The following is a 16,807-nucleotide window of genomic DNA, read 5'->3' on the forward strand; positions in this document are numbered from 1 at the left end:
TTTGCATGGGACTGTTCAGACTCAACAATATGTGCATGATTGGCATAAAAATGCTAGTGATTTGTGGCATAGCCAAAGCACATTGATGAACAGTTAAATAATTGGGTTAATGATTTAGAATTGGCTGTTTTGCATATTTGAGATCAATTGTATAATTTAAGCTTGTTAAGGGGATTGAAATGTGATTGGAATGAAAGCAACTTTACTCCTCTTGCCTATAATTCATCTGATATAGAATGGAGAAAAATTAAAAATCATTTGCTAGGCCATAAAAGTAATATCTCTCTGGAAATTGAATTACAGAGGACAATATTAGAAATGTCTCAAAATCAAATTCATGTAAACAATGATAAGGATATTTTCTCAGATATGATTTCATATATTACAAAATTTAACCCAATTAATTGGTGGAAATCACAGCATTTCCTGTCAGCTTTAGGAATATGGCTAATCATATTTGTTCTGTTGCTCATGATTTTCACCTGTGCCGGATAGTAGTTTGAAGAAAATTGCAAAGCTTAACAGCCATGGGACATGCAAATAATCTGGTGCTAGCAAAAGCACTTCAATAACTTCCCCTAGTTGAAGAGCTTGGCGGGTAGTCATTGATGGGTAAGACTCTCAGAGGAGGGCAACCTAAGACAGGCATGGTCACCTCGACTAAAACAAAAAGGGGGAAATGTTGGAAACTGAGGCATAGTGGTCTCACAAAGAGAGACATGCTGTTTCCATGGCTACACTTTTAACATAGGAATGCAGCAATTAAGACTTTCAAGTCAACAGGATAAAGCTGTCTGGGGCATGGAGAAATACGAGCAAACACACTTTGTAGCTTGAAAAGGATACTGAATCTTTGTACTCTGAGATATTTCTTTAATTTATGAGTATTGTTAATGTGTAGTTACACTGCTTGTTATCTCTATATATATCTCTGTAGAAAATAAAGTTGTCTGAGGAGTCATTACTTGCAGACTCCCTGATCCAAGCTCATTAGTTCTTTCTCTTTGTTTCCTCCCCCCTTTTCTTTTCTTTCATTCCCAATAACCTTTGGGTCCAAATCTCCAACATTTGTGTGGCTTTGTTAAAATATTAGGGTGCTTTTAGCTCCAGAATGAATTAGGCAATGTTCCCTCCACTTCTATTTTTTGAAAGAATTTAAGGAGGATTGGTGGTCATTCTTTCCTGAATGTTTGGTTCAATTCCACTATGAAGCCATCTGTTCCTGGGCTCTTCTTAGTTGAGAGGTTTTTGATGATTAATTCATTCTCCTTGGTTATGATTGGTAGTTGAAGTCACAACTTTCTTCTTTCATCAATGTAGACTAATTTTGTGTTTCTAGGAATTGGTCTGATTCATCTACGTTATCCATCTTTTTGGCATATAATTTTTCAAAACATCCTTTTTATGATACCTTTTATTTCTGTGGGGTCAGTGGTGATATTCCCTTCCTAGTTTCTTGTTTTATGTATTTGCATCTCTCTTTTGTTCTTTTTTAGTCAACCTAAGCATTTTTCAATTTTATTAATTTCTCAAGAACCAGATTTTGGTTTTGTTTTGTTATTTCTTTTTCATTTAGCTCTGCACTAATCTTTATTATTTCCTTCTTTCTACTTGCTTTGGGATTAGTCTGTTGTTCTTTTACTAATTCCTCCAGGTATGCAGTTAGGTCTTTGAGTGTAGTGCATTCTTCTTTTTAAATATAGGTTATATTTAATTTATGGTTATAAATTTCCATCTCAGACCTGCTTTTGTTGCATCACATTGATTTTGATGCATTGTATTGTCATTTTCATTATTATTTTCAAGGTAGTTACTGATTTTTTCCAAATTTCCTCCCTGACCCACTGATAGCATAAGAGTGTGTTGTTTAACTTCCATATCTTGGTGCCTAAACTGGTTCTCTGCCCTTTACTGATTTCCAGCTTCATTCCATTGTGGCCAGAGAAATTAATTTGTAAAATTTTAATCTTTCTAAATCCATTGAGAGTTCTGAGGCCTAGCCTGTGGTTTATCCTGGAGAATGAGCCATGTGCATTCAAGAATGTATATCCTGCTGTGTTTGGGTGTAATGTGCTGTATAGGTCTACCAGGTCTAGATCCTTGAATATATTATTCAAGGTTTGTTTTTTCTTTATTGATCTTCTGTTGAAATGTTCTGTCTAATGGTGACAATGGTGGACTACAATCTTCCACTATAATTGTAGAGCCATCTATTTCTCCACTTAGGTTTTCCAAAGTTTGCCTCATATTTTTGAGGTTCCCTGGGTAGGTGCATAAATGTTTATGATTGTTCTTTCTTCTTAATAACACTTAATATATAGTGTCCTTCTTTGTCTCACAGTAGTTTTACATTTAAAGCCTAGTTTACCCAGTATTATTATAGCTACCCTTGCCCTTTTATGGTTATTGTTTGCATGTAAAATTGCTTTCCAATCATTCATTTTCAACCCTCTTGCATCCCTGGGTCTATGCTGAGCTTCTTGTAGGTTGCATATAGACAGCTCATATTTCCTTATCCATTCTGCCTATTTTGTGTTTCTTGATTGGAGAGTTTAAGCCATTAAAAGATAATGATATTCCTGTCAAGGAGCTACTTATATTAGCCATATTTTCTTTAAGTTTATGTCATAAGCTGTTTTTATTTCTCCTTTTATCTCTTAGTTGTTCTTACTGATAATATTATTTTATACACTTTCCTCTAAGGCTCATGTCCTGTTTCTTTCCTTTCAAACTGCAGAATTTCCTTTAATATTTTTTGAAGTGCAGTTTTCTTGCTGATGAACTTCTGATTTCTATTTATCTGTTACTGTTTTTAATTCCCCCTCATTTTTCAGAAAAAAATATTTATTTATTTATTTATTTATTTATTTATTTATTTATTTATTTATTCCTCCTGTGCTGCTTGCATTCACTGTCTGCTCTCTGTTTCCATTCACTGCATATTCTTCTATATATCTGTGAATATTTTCAACTCTCACACATTTTTGAATGCCTGCTTTGATGGATAGAGAATTCTTGACTGGAATCATTTTTTAAAAAATCTCCTTAACTTGTCATGCCACTGTCTTCTTGCCTCTGTAGTTTCAGATGAGAAATCATCACTTAATCTTATTGATCTTCCCTTGTATATGATTGATCATTTTCTCTTGCTGCTTTCAGTATTCTCTCTTTGACTTGAAGATTAGACAATTTGACATAAATATATCTTGGTGTAGGCTTACTAGGATTTATATTGTTTTGGGTGTGCTTCCCTTCCTGAGCATGTACACCCATGTCCTTCAAAAGAGTCAGGAAAATTTCAGCCATAATTTCCTCCAACACAACTTATATCCCCTTTTCCTTCTCTTCTCCCTCTGTTATACTTAAAATGTATATATTTGTGTGTTTCATGTTGTCATTAAAATCCCTAAGCCTATATTGGATTTTTTTCTTTTTAGCTATCTGTTCTGCTTGATTTCAGATTTACTGTCTTCAGCATGACATCACTAGTTCTTTCTTTTGACTGTTCAAATCTGCTGTTATGTTCTTCCAGTGTATTTTTGAACTTGCATTGTGCCTTTCATCACCATTAGGTCTGTTATCATTTTATGTATGTTTGTAATTTCTTCAGTACATTTCCCCAGTATCTTCTAAAAAACCTTAATCTCTTCCTTCACTTCATTAAGTTGCTTCATGAAATTTGTTTGGATATCCCTGATTATTTTTTTTCACTTATTCTGTTCATTAGACTGGGCCATGTCTTCCTGTTTCTTAGTATGGCTTGTGCATGTTTTTGATGTCTAGGCATCTGTTTATCTTGATGGGCTTATTTGGGTGGTTGCCTTATTTTTCTAACCTAGGGTTTTATTTTGTTCTTTTTTATTGTGTGTGGCATAAAGTTCCTTTTGACTCTTGGTTCCTCTTACTCTATATCCTTGAATTTTTCTGTGCTCCTTAAAAAATATTAGAGCCAGAGAAAAGGAAAGAGATAGGAAGAGAAAAAGAATAATAGTAAAAATATCTTTTAAAAAGATGGAAGAGGAATTGTACAAGAGCTATGAAAATAAATAGTATGAATAAAAAATTGAAATATTGCAAAGCAATAAGAATGAAAAAGAAGGAATAGTAAAACTGAAGCAAGGAACAAAGTAGAGGAAAAAATAGAATGAATAGGACAATGATGAGAAGAGATGAAAAGAGGTAAAAAGAAAAAAGAGAATATTTAAAAAATGAAGGCTAAGAAAAAAGAGGTGGAATGAAAGGAAAACAAAAGATAGAAAACAAGATAGAAAACCAAGGAAAGAAAAGAAATAAAAATGTAGAAAATATGTTTAAAAACAGAAAGGAAACAAAGAAAGGGGAAGACAAACAAGAAACAAGACAACAACAAAAGAAACAAAACAAAACAAAAATTAAAAGCAACCTTCATTCCTAAGCCCCTAAGGAATATCTCAGGCTTCAGGTGCTCATCAATCAATCAGCCTTCAGCCTGCCCCCCACAGGTGATGTAACAAGTTTTAGTGAATAAAATAAAGGGAAAAATGTAGTTACCAATAAAAAATGAAAAATAACAGATCAAAGACAACCTAAAACCAAAAAAAAAAAAAATCTGCCTGTATGTTCCCTGTCATAAGGCACCACCTGGGTGTCTGATAACCAGGGGATCACTCTTTGGATCATTAATCTAAGGAGACCTGGGAATCAAACCAAGGACCTCATATGCACAAAACAGGAATTTTTACACTGAGCTACTCTTTCTTCACAGTTCAAGGAGTCTTCTGTAAGTGTATCTGACTCTTCCTTCCTCTGTTCCCTCAGGCAATTTAGACTTCAGTTTGCCAAGCTGGGCTATTTAAGCACCTGTCTCTGCCCCCTCTCTACCTTAATTCCTCTTTCTCCCAAGGTCTTCTGGGTGTGATAGCCTACCTGATCAGATCTCCCCTCCCCACTACCCAAGATTGCCCCAGTGTCAGTTGGGGTACACTCCAATATTCAAATGGGGTTCAACTGGCCAAACTCACTAAAAAGAAACCACTCTCCACACTTTGCCAGGACACCTTCCCCTTCCAGGCAATGCTCCCTCTCATTCAGTTGGTTGCAGTGAATCAGGGGCTTTACTGAGGCTATTAGCCTTGAGAGTGGTGTATATTTGCCATCTCCAGCCATGGGGGTAACTCATGGTTTTCCTTTGGTTCCATTATCTCCCTCCTGGATGATGCATAGCACTTTCCAATTCTATCTATCTCCAAAACAGCTCTTTCCAATAGGTTTTTCCATTTCTCTGTTCTTTTTTTGTAAAAGAGCTGGACTCTGCCTACCTTCTTATGCCACTTTTCAGTATGTATTCAAGATACACTATTAATATGCAAAAATCCATATTAATAAAAATGGGAAAATTATATTCATAATAGCAACTAAAAGAATCAAATATTTAGGTATAAACTTATCCAAGGACATAAAGGACCTGTATTTAGAAAACTAAAGAACATTGCTAAAAGAAACTGAATAAGACTGAAAGAAATGGAGGGACATTCCATCTTCATGGAATGGAAGATTAAATATTATTAAGATGTTAATTCTGCTCAGATTGATTTACAGATTCAACACAATCCCAATACAAGTCCCAACAGCCTTTTTTGCAGAAATGGTAAAGCCAATTATCCAATTTATTTGGAAGGGCCAGTAGTCCCAAATAGTCAAATATGTTTTAAAAATAGGAAGAAAGAATTTTGAAGACTCTTACTTCCTGACTTTAAATCATATTACGTAGCTACAGTGGTATAAACAACATAGTCCTGGCATAATGACTGACTGACCAATGGAACCAAATTAAGAACTCAGAAATGACTCTCACACCCTATACAAAAATTAATTAAAAATGTATCATGGACCTAAATATAAAAGTGATAACCATAAAACTCTTAGAAGGTGTGGGAAAATATCTTCAGAATCTTGAGGTGGGCAGTAGTTTCTTAGCTCTTACACCCAGGGCTCAAGCAATGAGGTAAGGAATGAAAAAATGGCATCTCCTCTGAGTTGAACACTTTTACACCTCAAAGAACTTTGTAAAGGGGTTAAGGCATAGCTGACCTAATTTGAGAAAATGTTTGACAATCACATGTCTGATGGGGGTTTGGTGTCCATTATATATAAAGAAGTCAATTTTTATTTTTGTAATTTATTATTATTATTTTTTAGTTTTCTTACTCTTTGTTTATTTAATAGTTTTGTTTTTTGGAAGTATTGGATTGCAGAAGGGTCACAACTCTGGCAGAGGATCACTGTTGCAGGGTGTCAGTGATGGAGGGATGTGTGGGGAGTGGTAAACCTGAGTCATGTCTCTATTGAATATAAATATGTTCAGGTTGTCATGGGGCATTTTCTTAGGAGGTGGGGACCTATGCAATAACCAAAAGAATACTGAATTCCCCTTCTTGGGAAATCTGCTAAATTCTCTAATAGACCAGGAAGAATACCCCTGGAACATGGGCAGGGCCTAGCATTGGAGGACAGACATTGGAGGACACCAGAACCTTGATATTGATGATTGTTCTTATGAACCTTTTCTATTGAAATTGAAACTTAGTCTAGTATTATATATTGCCTAAAAGTTACCTCCTGAAGCCCTCTTGTTGCTCAAATGTGGCCTTTTTTCTAAGTCAAATTTGGCATATAAATATGCTACATTCCCCCTAGTGTGGACATGACCCCCAGGTATGAACCACCCTAGCACCAAGGGATTATTACCAAGCACAGACTAGTTGAGAATTTGAAAAACAGACCTTGACCAAAAGGAGTTAATATCAAATATGAATGAGTTATTTGTACTTAATATTAAATACAAATGAAGTTAATTCTGGAGTTTATCCTTATGTTTATACCAGCATGTCAGTAGGATCTCAATGACTGCCACATTAAATGGTACCTCAAACAGTGGGGCTCCTGAGGGCTCTAGAGACATCTAAACAGTATAGGAACAGCAGAAAATCTCAGGAATTTGGCTTTCCTTTGGAATATATGCTCCCCAATGTGACAGTGTAATACTCAATTATACTTTCCCTATACATGGCTCTTCTGCCCTTTATTTGAACCTATTATTAGCTGTATATTTGCTAATTATATGTCCCAAAGACTTAAATCTTTAGTCTATTCATATGCAATTTGAGCCTTGAATCTCAACAAAGTTGTACCATCTATACACCAGTTCTTTGAACTTACCAGGACAACTAATAAAAGGATGATAATGAACAATGACAATCCTAGGAATCTGAAAGTATCTGAAACTGCAAGTAATATAGTTACACCTATCAGACACATGGAATTTAATCCCCCTCCAAATCAGAGGCAAGGTGGGCATCACTATCCCAAAGTCCTCAAGATTGTGAATGAACAAACATAAGTTTGTGAAAGAAAATATGTACTAAAGTAGACTTATTATTGTTCAATTAATGGATGAACTTGCATCATTGATATAAAGGTGGTGGTCATTATCAGTTCTGAGGGGAGGGAGAGGGTAGAATAAGTGCAAAATTGGGCATTTTTGGGATGTTGGAATTGTCTTGATGACACTGCAATGATGGAAATAGGCCATTATACATTTTGTCAAAACTCTTCAGGCAAAAAGATTTTCAGCACAAAGTTAAACTATAATGTAAACTATAGTCCTTGGTTGGCACAATACTTCAATATATATTCATCAACTGTAACAAATGTACCACACTAAAGAAGATGGTGGTAATGTGGGAAAGTGGGGAAGAGGGAAGGGTTAGGGTATATGGGAATCCTCTATTATTTTTGACATAACATTTATGTAATCTAAAACTTCTTCTTACAAAAGGCAGTTTGGAAATAAAAAAGATATCATGCAGCTCAACAATAAAAAGACAAGCTACCCAATTAAAAAGTGGGCAAAATAGTTGTGGAGACAATTGTCCAGAGAAGAGATACAAGTGGTGAAGAGCCACATGAAAAAATGCTGAGCACCACTGTCAATTGGGGAAATACAGGTCAGAACCACAATGGAAAATCATTGCATACCTTTTACAGTGGCCACTATTAAAAAATTGGAAAACCGTAAGTGTTGGAGATGATGTGGAGAGATAGGAACACTTATTCACTATTGATGGGAATGTGGAATGGTGGAGCCACTGTGGAGGCCTCTTTGGCAGTTCCTATGACATTTGTATATAGAATTACTATGTGACCTGGCAATACCATTACAAGGTATATACCCCAAATAACTTAGAGCAGTGACATGATCAGACATTTGCACACCACTGTTCATAGCAGCATTTTTCATAAATGCCAAAGAATGAAGAAACACTGGTATCCATCAAATGAAAAATGGATTAAAAAATTGTGGTATATGCACAAGATGGAATATTATGCAGTGCTAAGAAGAAATGAAGTTATGAAGCATATGACAACAAGGATGAAAATGAAGGACCTTATGTTGAATGGGGAAAGCCAGAGAGAGAAAGACAAATACTTTATGATTGTGCTATTATGAAATAAAAATATTGTGTGAACTTATGGAGCTAAGAATGTAGGTCAGCTGAAAATAGAATGCATGTAAAGAATGGAAAGCTGAGGATTAATCTGTGCAAAATGGGAAAAACTTTGTAAATTTTTAAAAATGAATAACAATGGTAAAAACATACCATAGTGTTTTTAACTAGCAGATCTATTATACGATATGACAGTGGTTGAAAGGGTAAGTCTAAGGTCATGTATATTACTAGAAGGAAAGCTAAAAAATATAACATGGGACTATATAACATAGTGAAATTCTTGTAAAATATGAATATGGGTGTCATTGCATATATGTCTGTTTTCAAAAAATATAAATTCAAATAAACTAGTGTTGTGGGAAACTGACTTACCTATTTGTTGCTTCCTGTTATTGTAGATGATGTTGCAATTGCTTCCTGTTATTGTAAATGTTACCTTATTGTCAATGATGCAGTTGCTTCCTGTTTTGTAGATGTTGCAGTTACTTCCTTGTGACGGTTTGCTCGGTCGGTAGAGGTGGGGTCTGGCTGCGGACGAGGGGTCGGTCCCACTTGGGATGAGGGGTCAGTCCCGCTTGGGACGAGGGGTCGATCCCACTTGGGACGAGGGGTTGGTCCGGCAGCAGATGAGGGGTCGGTCTCACAGGGGTTGCGCGGTTCTGCTCACGGGGTCACCCGGTGAAGCTGGCGGTGAAGGGGTCGCCTGGAGAAGCAGGTGATGAACTGGGGACAAGGGAGGCCAGGCCCTTGTTGGGGGCTCTCAGGACTGGAGGGCGCATGGCAGAAGAACTACCGCGGAGACAATGTAAACACACAAGTCCACTTTATTGAGGGAGAGGCAACAGTTTTATAGGGGCTGGGGAAGGCTGATTGGTCGAAGCCACGCCCTGTTCTGATTGGTTGCCGGAGAAAGGTCAGTGGGCGGTACTGGATGGGGGAGGGGTGGTGATTAGGGATTGGCTGTCACTGTTGCTGGGGGAAGGGGCAGGGTTTAGTGATTGGTGGCTGCTGTTGCTGGGGTAGAGGGCAGACTTGAGTTTCCCGCCCATGCCTGGCTGTTGCTGCTGTCGGGGGGGAGGGAAAGGGGCAGACTGGATTTTTCCGCCCACACCTGGCTGTTGCTGCTGTCGGGGGAGGGGAAAAGGGCAGACTGGAATTTTCTGCCCTGCGCATGCGCAGGGAGAAGAAGAAGAAGGGTGCCGCCCCACGGGCATTGTGTGGTGCCATCCAGGAGGAGGGGCGGCTGTGGAAGCATGGCTGCCAAGAAGGGGAGACCCGAGGGCACTCTGCGCCCATGCCGAGCTTCCTTCAGGGGTGGCGGTGGGCCCGACCAACCACCCTATTATGGGGGCAGTGGAATTAGGCCTACCGTGGCCGCTCCCCTCGCCAGGCCAGCAAACCACACTTCAGCCCGAGGGGTGACCGCACTTCCTGTTGTTGTTGATGATGTAGCAGATCTGATAGCAATCAGCTGATTGTTAGTTTCTAAATAAATAGATGTGGAAAGTATGATTGAGTCTTTCAGTTCCAGAAGCTGTGAGTCCCCTGCTCCCATCTTTACCTCCTCTCTTGTATCTCTCTCTCTGTCTTTTATTTCATAAAGTTATATGTTGCCTTCCCTTTGTGCAGACCTATTGTAAGCAGACAATGCAGCAACTGGTGCCCAACATGGGGCTCAAAGGGAAATTCAGCAACTGGCACCTGAACAGGGACCTGAAGGGAAGAAGGATTGCCTTGAGCAAAACTAAAGTTGGTGTGATGGCATAAAGCCTGAGTGATTTGGAAAGCCTTTGAAGTCCTCAAGGGTTTGCTTGTATTTCCACAGGATATGGAGAACATGCTGTGTGAGTGCCACAGGTGGATGGAGCCAGGCCATGGATCCCAAGAGATGACAAAATTTCCTGAGGAAGCCAGACCTCTGGTCATGCAAATGGAGAGACAGATGCTGGAAACTGCATGACTGGATCTCATTCTGAAGACTAGAATGGCTTCTCATCAAAGTGTCTAAACTACAGAACTTGCTTAAGCATGGAATCATAAAGCAAGTGTGACTTAGGGACAGAAAGAGATAAAGAAAGAAATTGAGAGGAGGAAAACTGGAAAAGAATGTAGGATTATAAAAGAAACCAAGAAGAAAAGTTAACAAAAGGAATGTTAGAGGAAAGAAACAGAAAAGGCAGAAGACAGGGCAGCTTGAGTGCATATAAAATGTCGTTAAAATCAATGAAGAAATTCTAGGTTAGTAGATTTGGAACTGTTTTTGTGTTTGTCTGTGCCATGTCAGTGTGTGTGTTGTAATTGTTTCAGTATATGTTAAAAAGAAAAAGAGAAAGGCAGGTGCCCAGAGAAAGGCAAGTGCCAAGATAAGGGCAAATGTTCAGAGAAGGGTGAGTGTCCAGAGAAGCGCAGGCACCCAGAGAAGGGTGAGTGCCCAGAAAGAGAATGAGAAGGAAGAAAAAGAAAAAGAAAGAGAAAGAAAGAAAAAGGAAAAGAGAGAGAGAGAGAGAGAGAGAGAGAGAGAGAGAGAAAGGAAGGATAAAATGAAAGATGTAAAAGATAAGTGAATATTTAAAAAGGTTAAAAAAAGTTTGTGGGAATGCTAACTAAAATGCTATAAGGTGTATTTTGCCCTAAAATGAAACGATTAGTTTTGTAAAGTCAGGAAATGGAGATATGCGGGACAGAACTAGTATGCAGATAGCAAGTTGTAAAAGTATTGTGGCAGCATTCAATGAGTTAATGTGTTTTGTAAAAAGAAAATGAACATGAATAAATACCAAAAGTACAAAACCTGTGTGAAAAGTCAGCAATGGACTTTTGCAGTTCTTCCTCAAGTCTTTCTGCCCTGGCCTGATGGCAATCAATCAGGCTGCATAGAAGAAAACTGTGGCAGTGACCCTATTAAGAATCATCAGAGACATTGGTATCTTAAGGGCCTGGAATAGGTAAACAATTGGGACAAGCTGTAAGGTCCCTGCTACTCTATCACATTATTAAATGGTGTTTGGTTGGATAAGACAAAACTAAACTCTGTTGTAATTGATAAAGTACAATGTTTTCTTATGATTAATAGAATTTGTAATATTGTTGAAATACTAAAAATCTTTTATCCCTCACTAAGATGTGCTAATTAGGAAAGGCCTTTCATGGGAGCAGGAGGACCTTCAGCAGGCTGCTTTTAAAAATAGTAAGAGTGAGAAGGTGGATATTGACTTAGCCTGTGAATTAGATGTGACCCCAGGTCCAGTGAAGATGCTAAGAGCACTATACAAACTGGGAAAAATGAGGTCATTTTAAAATTGAGTACTGGCCTATATAGCTTTCCTGGTAGGAAATCTTAAGACCATGAGAAGTAAGTCTCTGCTAGTTGGAAGTCTGTATAATCTGCTGTAGTTATGGATATGTGTAAAATGCTGTTCTCTGATATGACACTGTTACTTAAATGATAAGCATGCAACCAGCCCTTCAGGGTATGAGGCAGTAAGAAATCACCTAATCTGCCTTCATTGCTTTATGAAAAAAAAAGGGGTTATATTGTGGGAAAATGGCTTATCTATTTGTTGCTTCCTGTTATTGTAGATAATGTTGCAATTGCTTTCTGTTTTGTAAATGTTACCTTATTGTAGATGTTGCAGTTGCTTCCTGTTATTGTAAATGTTGCAGTTGATTCCTGTTTTGTAGATGTTGTAGTTACTTCCTGTTAATTGTAGATGATGTTGCAGTTCTGACAGCAAACAGCTGATTGTTAGTTTTTAAATAAATACAATGTGGAAACTAGGGTTGAGCTTCTCAGTTCCAGAAGCTGTGAGTCCCCTGATCCCATCTTTACCTCCTCTCTTGTGTCTCTCTCTATCCTTTATTTCTTTATTTAAGGTTTCTTTCACCTTCCCTTCATGCAGACCTATTGTGAGCTGACTAAATGCAGCAAACTAGAGATACAGAAACAGAATAGCAGTAGGGGAAGGAAAGAGAGACAGAGGGGCAATGAATTTTTTACTTGCTTTTATTATTATTATTGCAATAATGAATATGGTCTAAAATGATTGAAATAATGAATACACAATTATGTGATTATATTGAATACTGCATACTGTATATGATGGAGCTATTTTTGCTTCATTAATATCTATAAATATAATTGATTAGTTAAAAAAATTCAGGCATTGAACTCATTAATGGGGCAAAATATTTTCTCCAAGGGGTGGGCTTAAAGAGAAACATAAAGGCAGTTTTTCTTCTTGAAATTTCATGGCAAGCCAGCAGATGGCCCTTGTTGGAAAACCTTTCTATGGATTTGTTTCTGTCATCCTCCACTTTCCTGTATTTCTGGTCTGGGCAGATCCCAGGTTCAAAGTGGGCTCTGCTGGCTGAATTCACTGAACAGAAGCCCTCTGACTCACTCTCCCTCTTCCCTTGTAACAAATGATGAGGAAGATGTCTGCTACCATTTCACTCAGCTCCTGTGAGCCAGGGTTTATAGTCAGGTTTGAGGGTGGGGATGGGTGCCCTTCCCAGTTGCCATGAGGATTTAGTAACTCATGGATTTTTTGGGGGAGGGTTTCATCTCTTTGTCCCTTGCATTCATAGGATTTGGACAGTACTGTCCTGGTTTGCTAACTCCTAAAGCATGTCCCTTGGACAGCATCTGGCCCTTTGTCCATTGTTTTTATGAGAGAGTTGAGTCCTGCCTGCCTACTCTGATGTCATCTTCCCAAAAGTCCTTCTCCCCTTGAGCTTTTGAACATTCTTCAATATTTAAGATTCAGCATGCTGACAACTATAGTTCAACTGGATTAATGATCATGATTGGGAGGGCATGAGGAGGCACACTTACTTGAAGCTTTTGGGAGACAAATTTTACAATATGGTTAAGTGTCATAGTTCTGAAAAGGAAAAATAAGAGTATAAGAGTGTAGGACCTGATTAAAAAGGATAACCATGAATGTTTTAGATGATAATTTTTTACAGTTGTCCAGAGGTCATTGACCAAGGGCTTGTGAAAACCATGAAGCCAGGAGACTTGAGTTTTAATTTTTCTTATGTTTAGTTCTATTTGTCCAGAGGCATTTGCCCATGAACAAAAAAAAAGACATTGCGTATAGTACAGACTCCTTATTCAGCTAGTAGAAAGTCTAGAGCCATCCAGTCATCTAGAATAACCCCTGCTAAGAATTCTAGGGAGAATTGAATTTGCTCTAATATATCTGTAGTAGCTACAGCTACATGTTCTATTTGGGAAGGCAAGTGCCAAAGCAGTTAATAGTATTTCTTTGATTGTGTGATATGACTGATAACATTTGAAAGCCCAATATAAGGGTTCATTGGCTTTTCCTTTAAGGAAACATACAAAGGTTTAGCTGTAACATACTTAAAGGAAACATGCTTAAAGGGAACATACAAAGGTTTAGCTGTAAGTCCAAAATTGTGGCTCCAGATATTGCAGAACACAGCCATTCTCATTAAACACCAGTGCTGTTTCCTGGTTCTTGGCACATCTATGCTAACCAATGACTCTCTTCTATCTTGTAAAACATTTCTTTGCCATTCTGATCATTCAAATCCTACATGTCTTACAAGGGGCTGAAGATTTGGTCCTTTTTCTTGGAAACCTTTGATCATTGTTCTGCTAGAAGTTCAGAGTTGGGATGGTATTTTATCTGAATCTTCCTTTGGTATTACTGGTGGTTAAGATGCTATCTATGTATTGTAGTATAATATTACTCCTCCTTATAGTTGTAATTCCCTCAAATGTTTAGATAGTAATTCTATAAGTAAGAGTGAGGACATTTGCAAATCCTTGTTGAAGGACAGTCCAGTAATGTTGTTTTCCATTGGCTTTAGGATCCTTACACTGAAAAGCAAGCCATTCTTGAGAATCTGGACTCAGAGGTATATAGTAAGAGTTATCTTTCAGGTTAAATGCCATAAACAAATAGAGGTTTCTGGATAAAGTGGTGAGTAATGTGTAGGGATTTCATACCACCAGGTGAATGGCTTCCACTATCTGATTAATGACCCTGAAGTCCTCTACAAAGCAGTACTTGGTGCCAGTTTTCTGAATAGGCAAGATTGGAGCATTTTAGGGAGATTGGCAAGGCTCTATGCCTTTCTGGCTTTTTCCTGGCCTTTATTTTTAAGAGATATTTTTTAGATGGGGGATTTTGACATGAGGGTAAATTTTACCTTAATTGGTTAGCAGTTTTATCTCTTCCCAGCATCCCATAAGTCCATACTTCTTATTTCACTTTCAGGAGAATATCTTCTGGGATTTCTATTTGGATTTCTCCTTCCATTTGTAATAAGGCAGCTTGAAGTGTGCATGCATGAATGGGAAAAATTCAATATTTACTCTTTCTGGACAGAAAGTTACCTGAAAATTTAGTGTGGTTAATAAATCCCATTCAAGAAATGGCACAGGAATTCAGGCATATAAAAGTAGTATTACATGTTTATTTGTGATTGAATGCAAAATCATTCCACATAATATCCTACTAAAAACAAGGACCACTGGGTGATGTCCTTTCTGGGAAAGCTAAGATGCATCCTTATGATCTGGTCATTCTTGGACAAGTTGAGTGGTGTAAAAATTTTGAAAACACATGTTGTGTGATACAGTAGGAAATATTTACCTCCAGTTTAGTTGAGGGAAAAAGTTAAAGCACTAAAGAGTGTCAATTGTTCCATGGTTTACTCATAAACTGCAATATAGGAAAAATAAGGACAATCACAGAAGAGAAACTATCGTAGCCACTTGGTGATGATTTTCCTCCAGGAAAAGTATTTTCTCAAATAACCTAGTTGTCCCTGACTTAGCCCTTTCTAAATATTTCCCTCATGTGTCAATCAAGTCTGATTTTGAAATTATAATTTGCAAAACAATCTCTTGTTAAGGCACGGTACCTGACAAATTGTGTTTTATGTTGGGTTGTCAGCTATATCTATGTCCTAGCACTCCACACTTCATGTTTCCTGATCCTACAGCTCACTGAAGAATTTGTTCAATATAGGTAAATTTCATTTTCTTGTTGGGAGATTGGGGACACAGTTTGCTAAAATAAAGAGCATCATCAGAGAAGATGATTTTTCCCTTTGTACAGGGACTGATCACATACATTTCCTATCACTACAGCCAGCCTTATACATAACCCGTTAGTCTCAGCTTCTATAATTGGGTCTCAACCACTGTCTGAGTTATAAGTGTTGGTAACAATTGGTTGGTATGATAGTAGGCAGCTATAATTACTTGGCTTAATGAGACAGGGAAGAAACCAATATACTCTTCTGGCACATTATTCATAGTGTTGGCATCAGAAAGTTCCTATATGGAGCCAACTTAACTTTGTCATTCAGGGGATCCACAGTAAGAGGTTGGGTGGAAGAAGTACTAGATTTTCCCTGGCTTTACTATAACAACTCCCAGGGTCTCACAGATGCAGATTAATTGTACATTTCCTCAGGTTTATTAAGCTGCTCACTGCTGAGACCAGCTCAGCAATAGGTTTTGCATGAAGGAAAGGCAACACAGAACTGATGAAATAAAAGGACAGAAAGAAAGACACAAGAGAGAAATTAAAGATGGGACCACGGGACTCAACAGATTCTGGAACTGAGAGCCTCAACCCTAGTTTCCCTATTGTATTTATTAGAAATTACAAAGCAGTAATTATCCATGTTTATTTTCAAGCCTGCTTATTATTAAAGCTGTAGCACCAGCAATGCTAGGGAGCAGGCCATAACAAAGTTCAAATGTCTCCACATGCAAACAATTTTTGTGCTGACCAGTGTTCTGTCTAGTTAAACCTGGTGTTCCTAAATCCATTCTTCTTATCTACATTATGGACATGTTTCAACTTCAATCCAGGTTTCCACATTCAAATTCAAGGTATTTTCCCACAGCTCACCATGAATTATGAGTTAACATCTGAGAATAAAGGCCTTTCCTGAACCACGTTGCATCCCAGTCCTCCTTCTGTTCCCTTTCTTTCAGGTGTACTTGCATGAATAATTGCTCTCCCAGCCTGACCCCCTCCTCACTAAAGTGCACAAGATTTATTCAAAACACTGGGATGTACTATATTTCCCTAACAAATTTCCTAAAAGCTATAGTCACTGAATGACAGGAAACAACACATTATAACTTAGTGAACTTCTGTACATCTACATAAGTGGGGCCAGCTGCCCCATCTAAAATATTCTTGCATCTTATAGCATAAAATAATATTTCTAGATCCATAATTTTGAGCATATAATATTCAGTGTATTGATTTTAATAACCAAAATCAGGACTGGGGCAGGAAAGAGGTTTGCAAGTAACAAAA

General features: G+C 37.8%; 1 pseudogene; it reads right to left on the reverse strand.

The window, feature by feature from the left end:
* Positions 1–565: 565 nt before the first annotated feature.
* Positions 566–16,807, reverse strand: part of LOC139438303 (vomeronasal type-2 receptor 116-like) — a 70,718-nt pseudogene continuing 54,476 nt past the window's right edge.

Source organism: Dasypus novemcinctus, chromosome Y (genome assembly GCF_030445035.2).
Source record: "Dasypus novemcinctus isolate mDasNov1 chromosome Y, mDasNov1.1.hap2, whole genome shotgun sequence".
In the NCBI taxonomy this organism is placed as follows: Eukaryota; Metazoa; Chordata; class Mammalia; order Cingulata; family Dasypodidae; genus Dasypus; species Dasypus novemcinctus.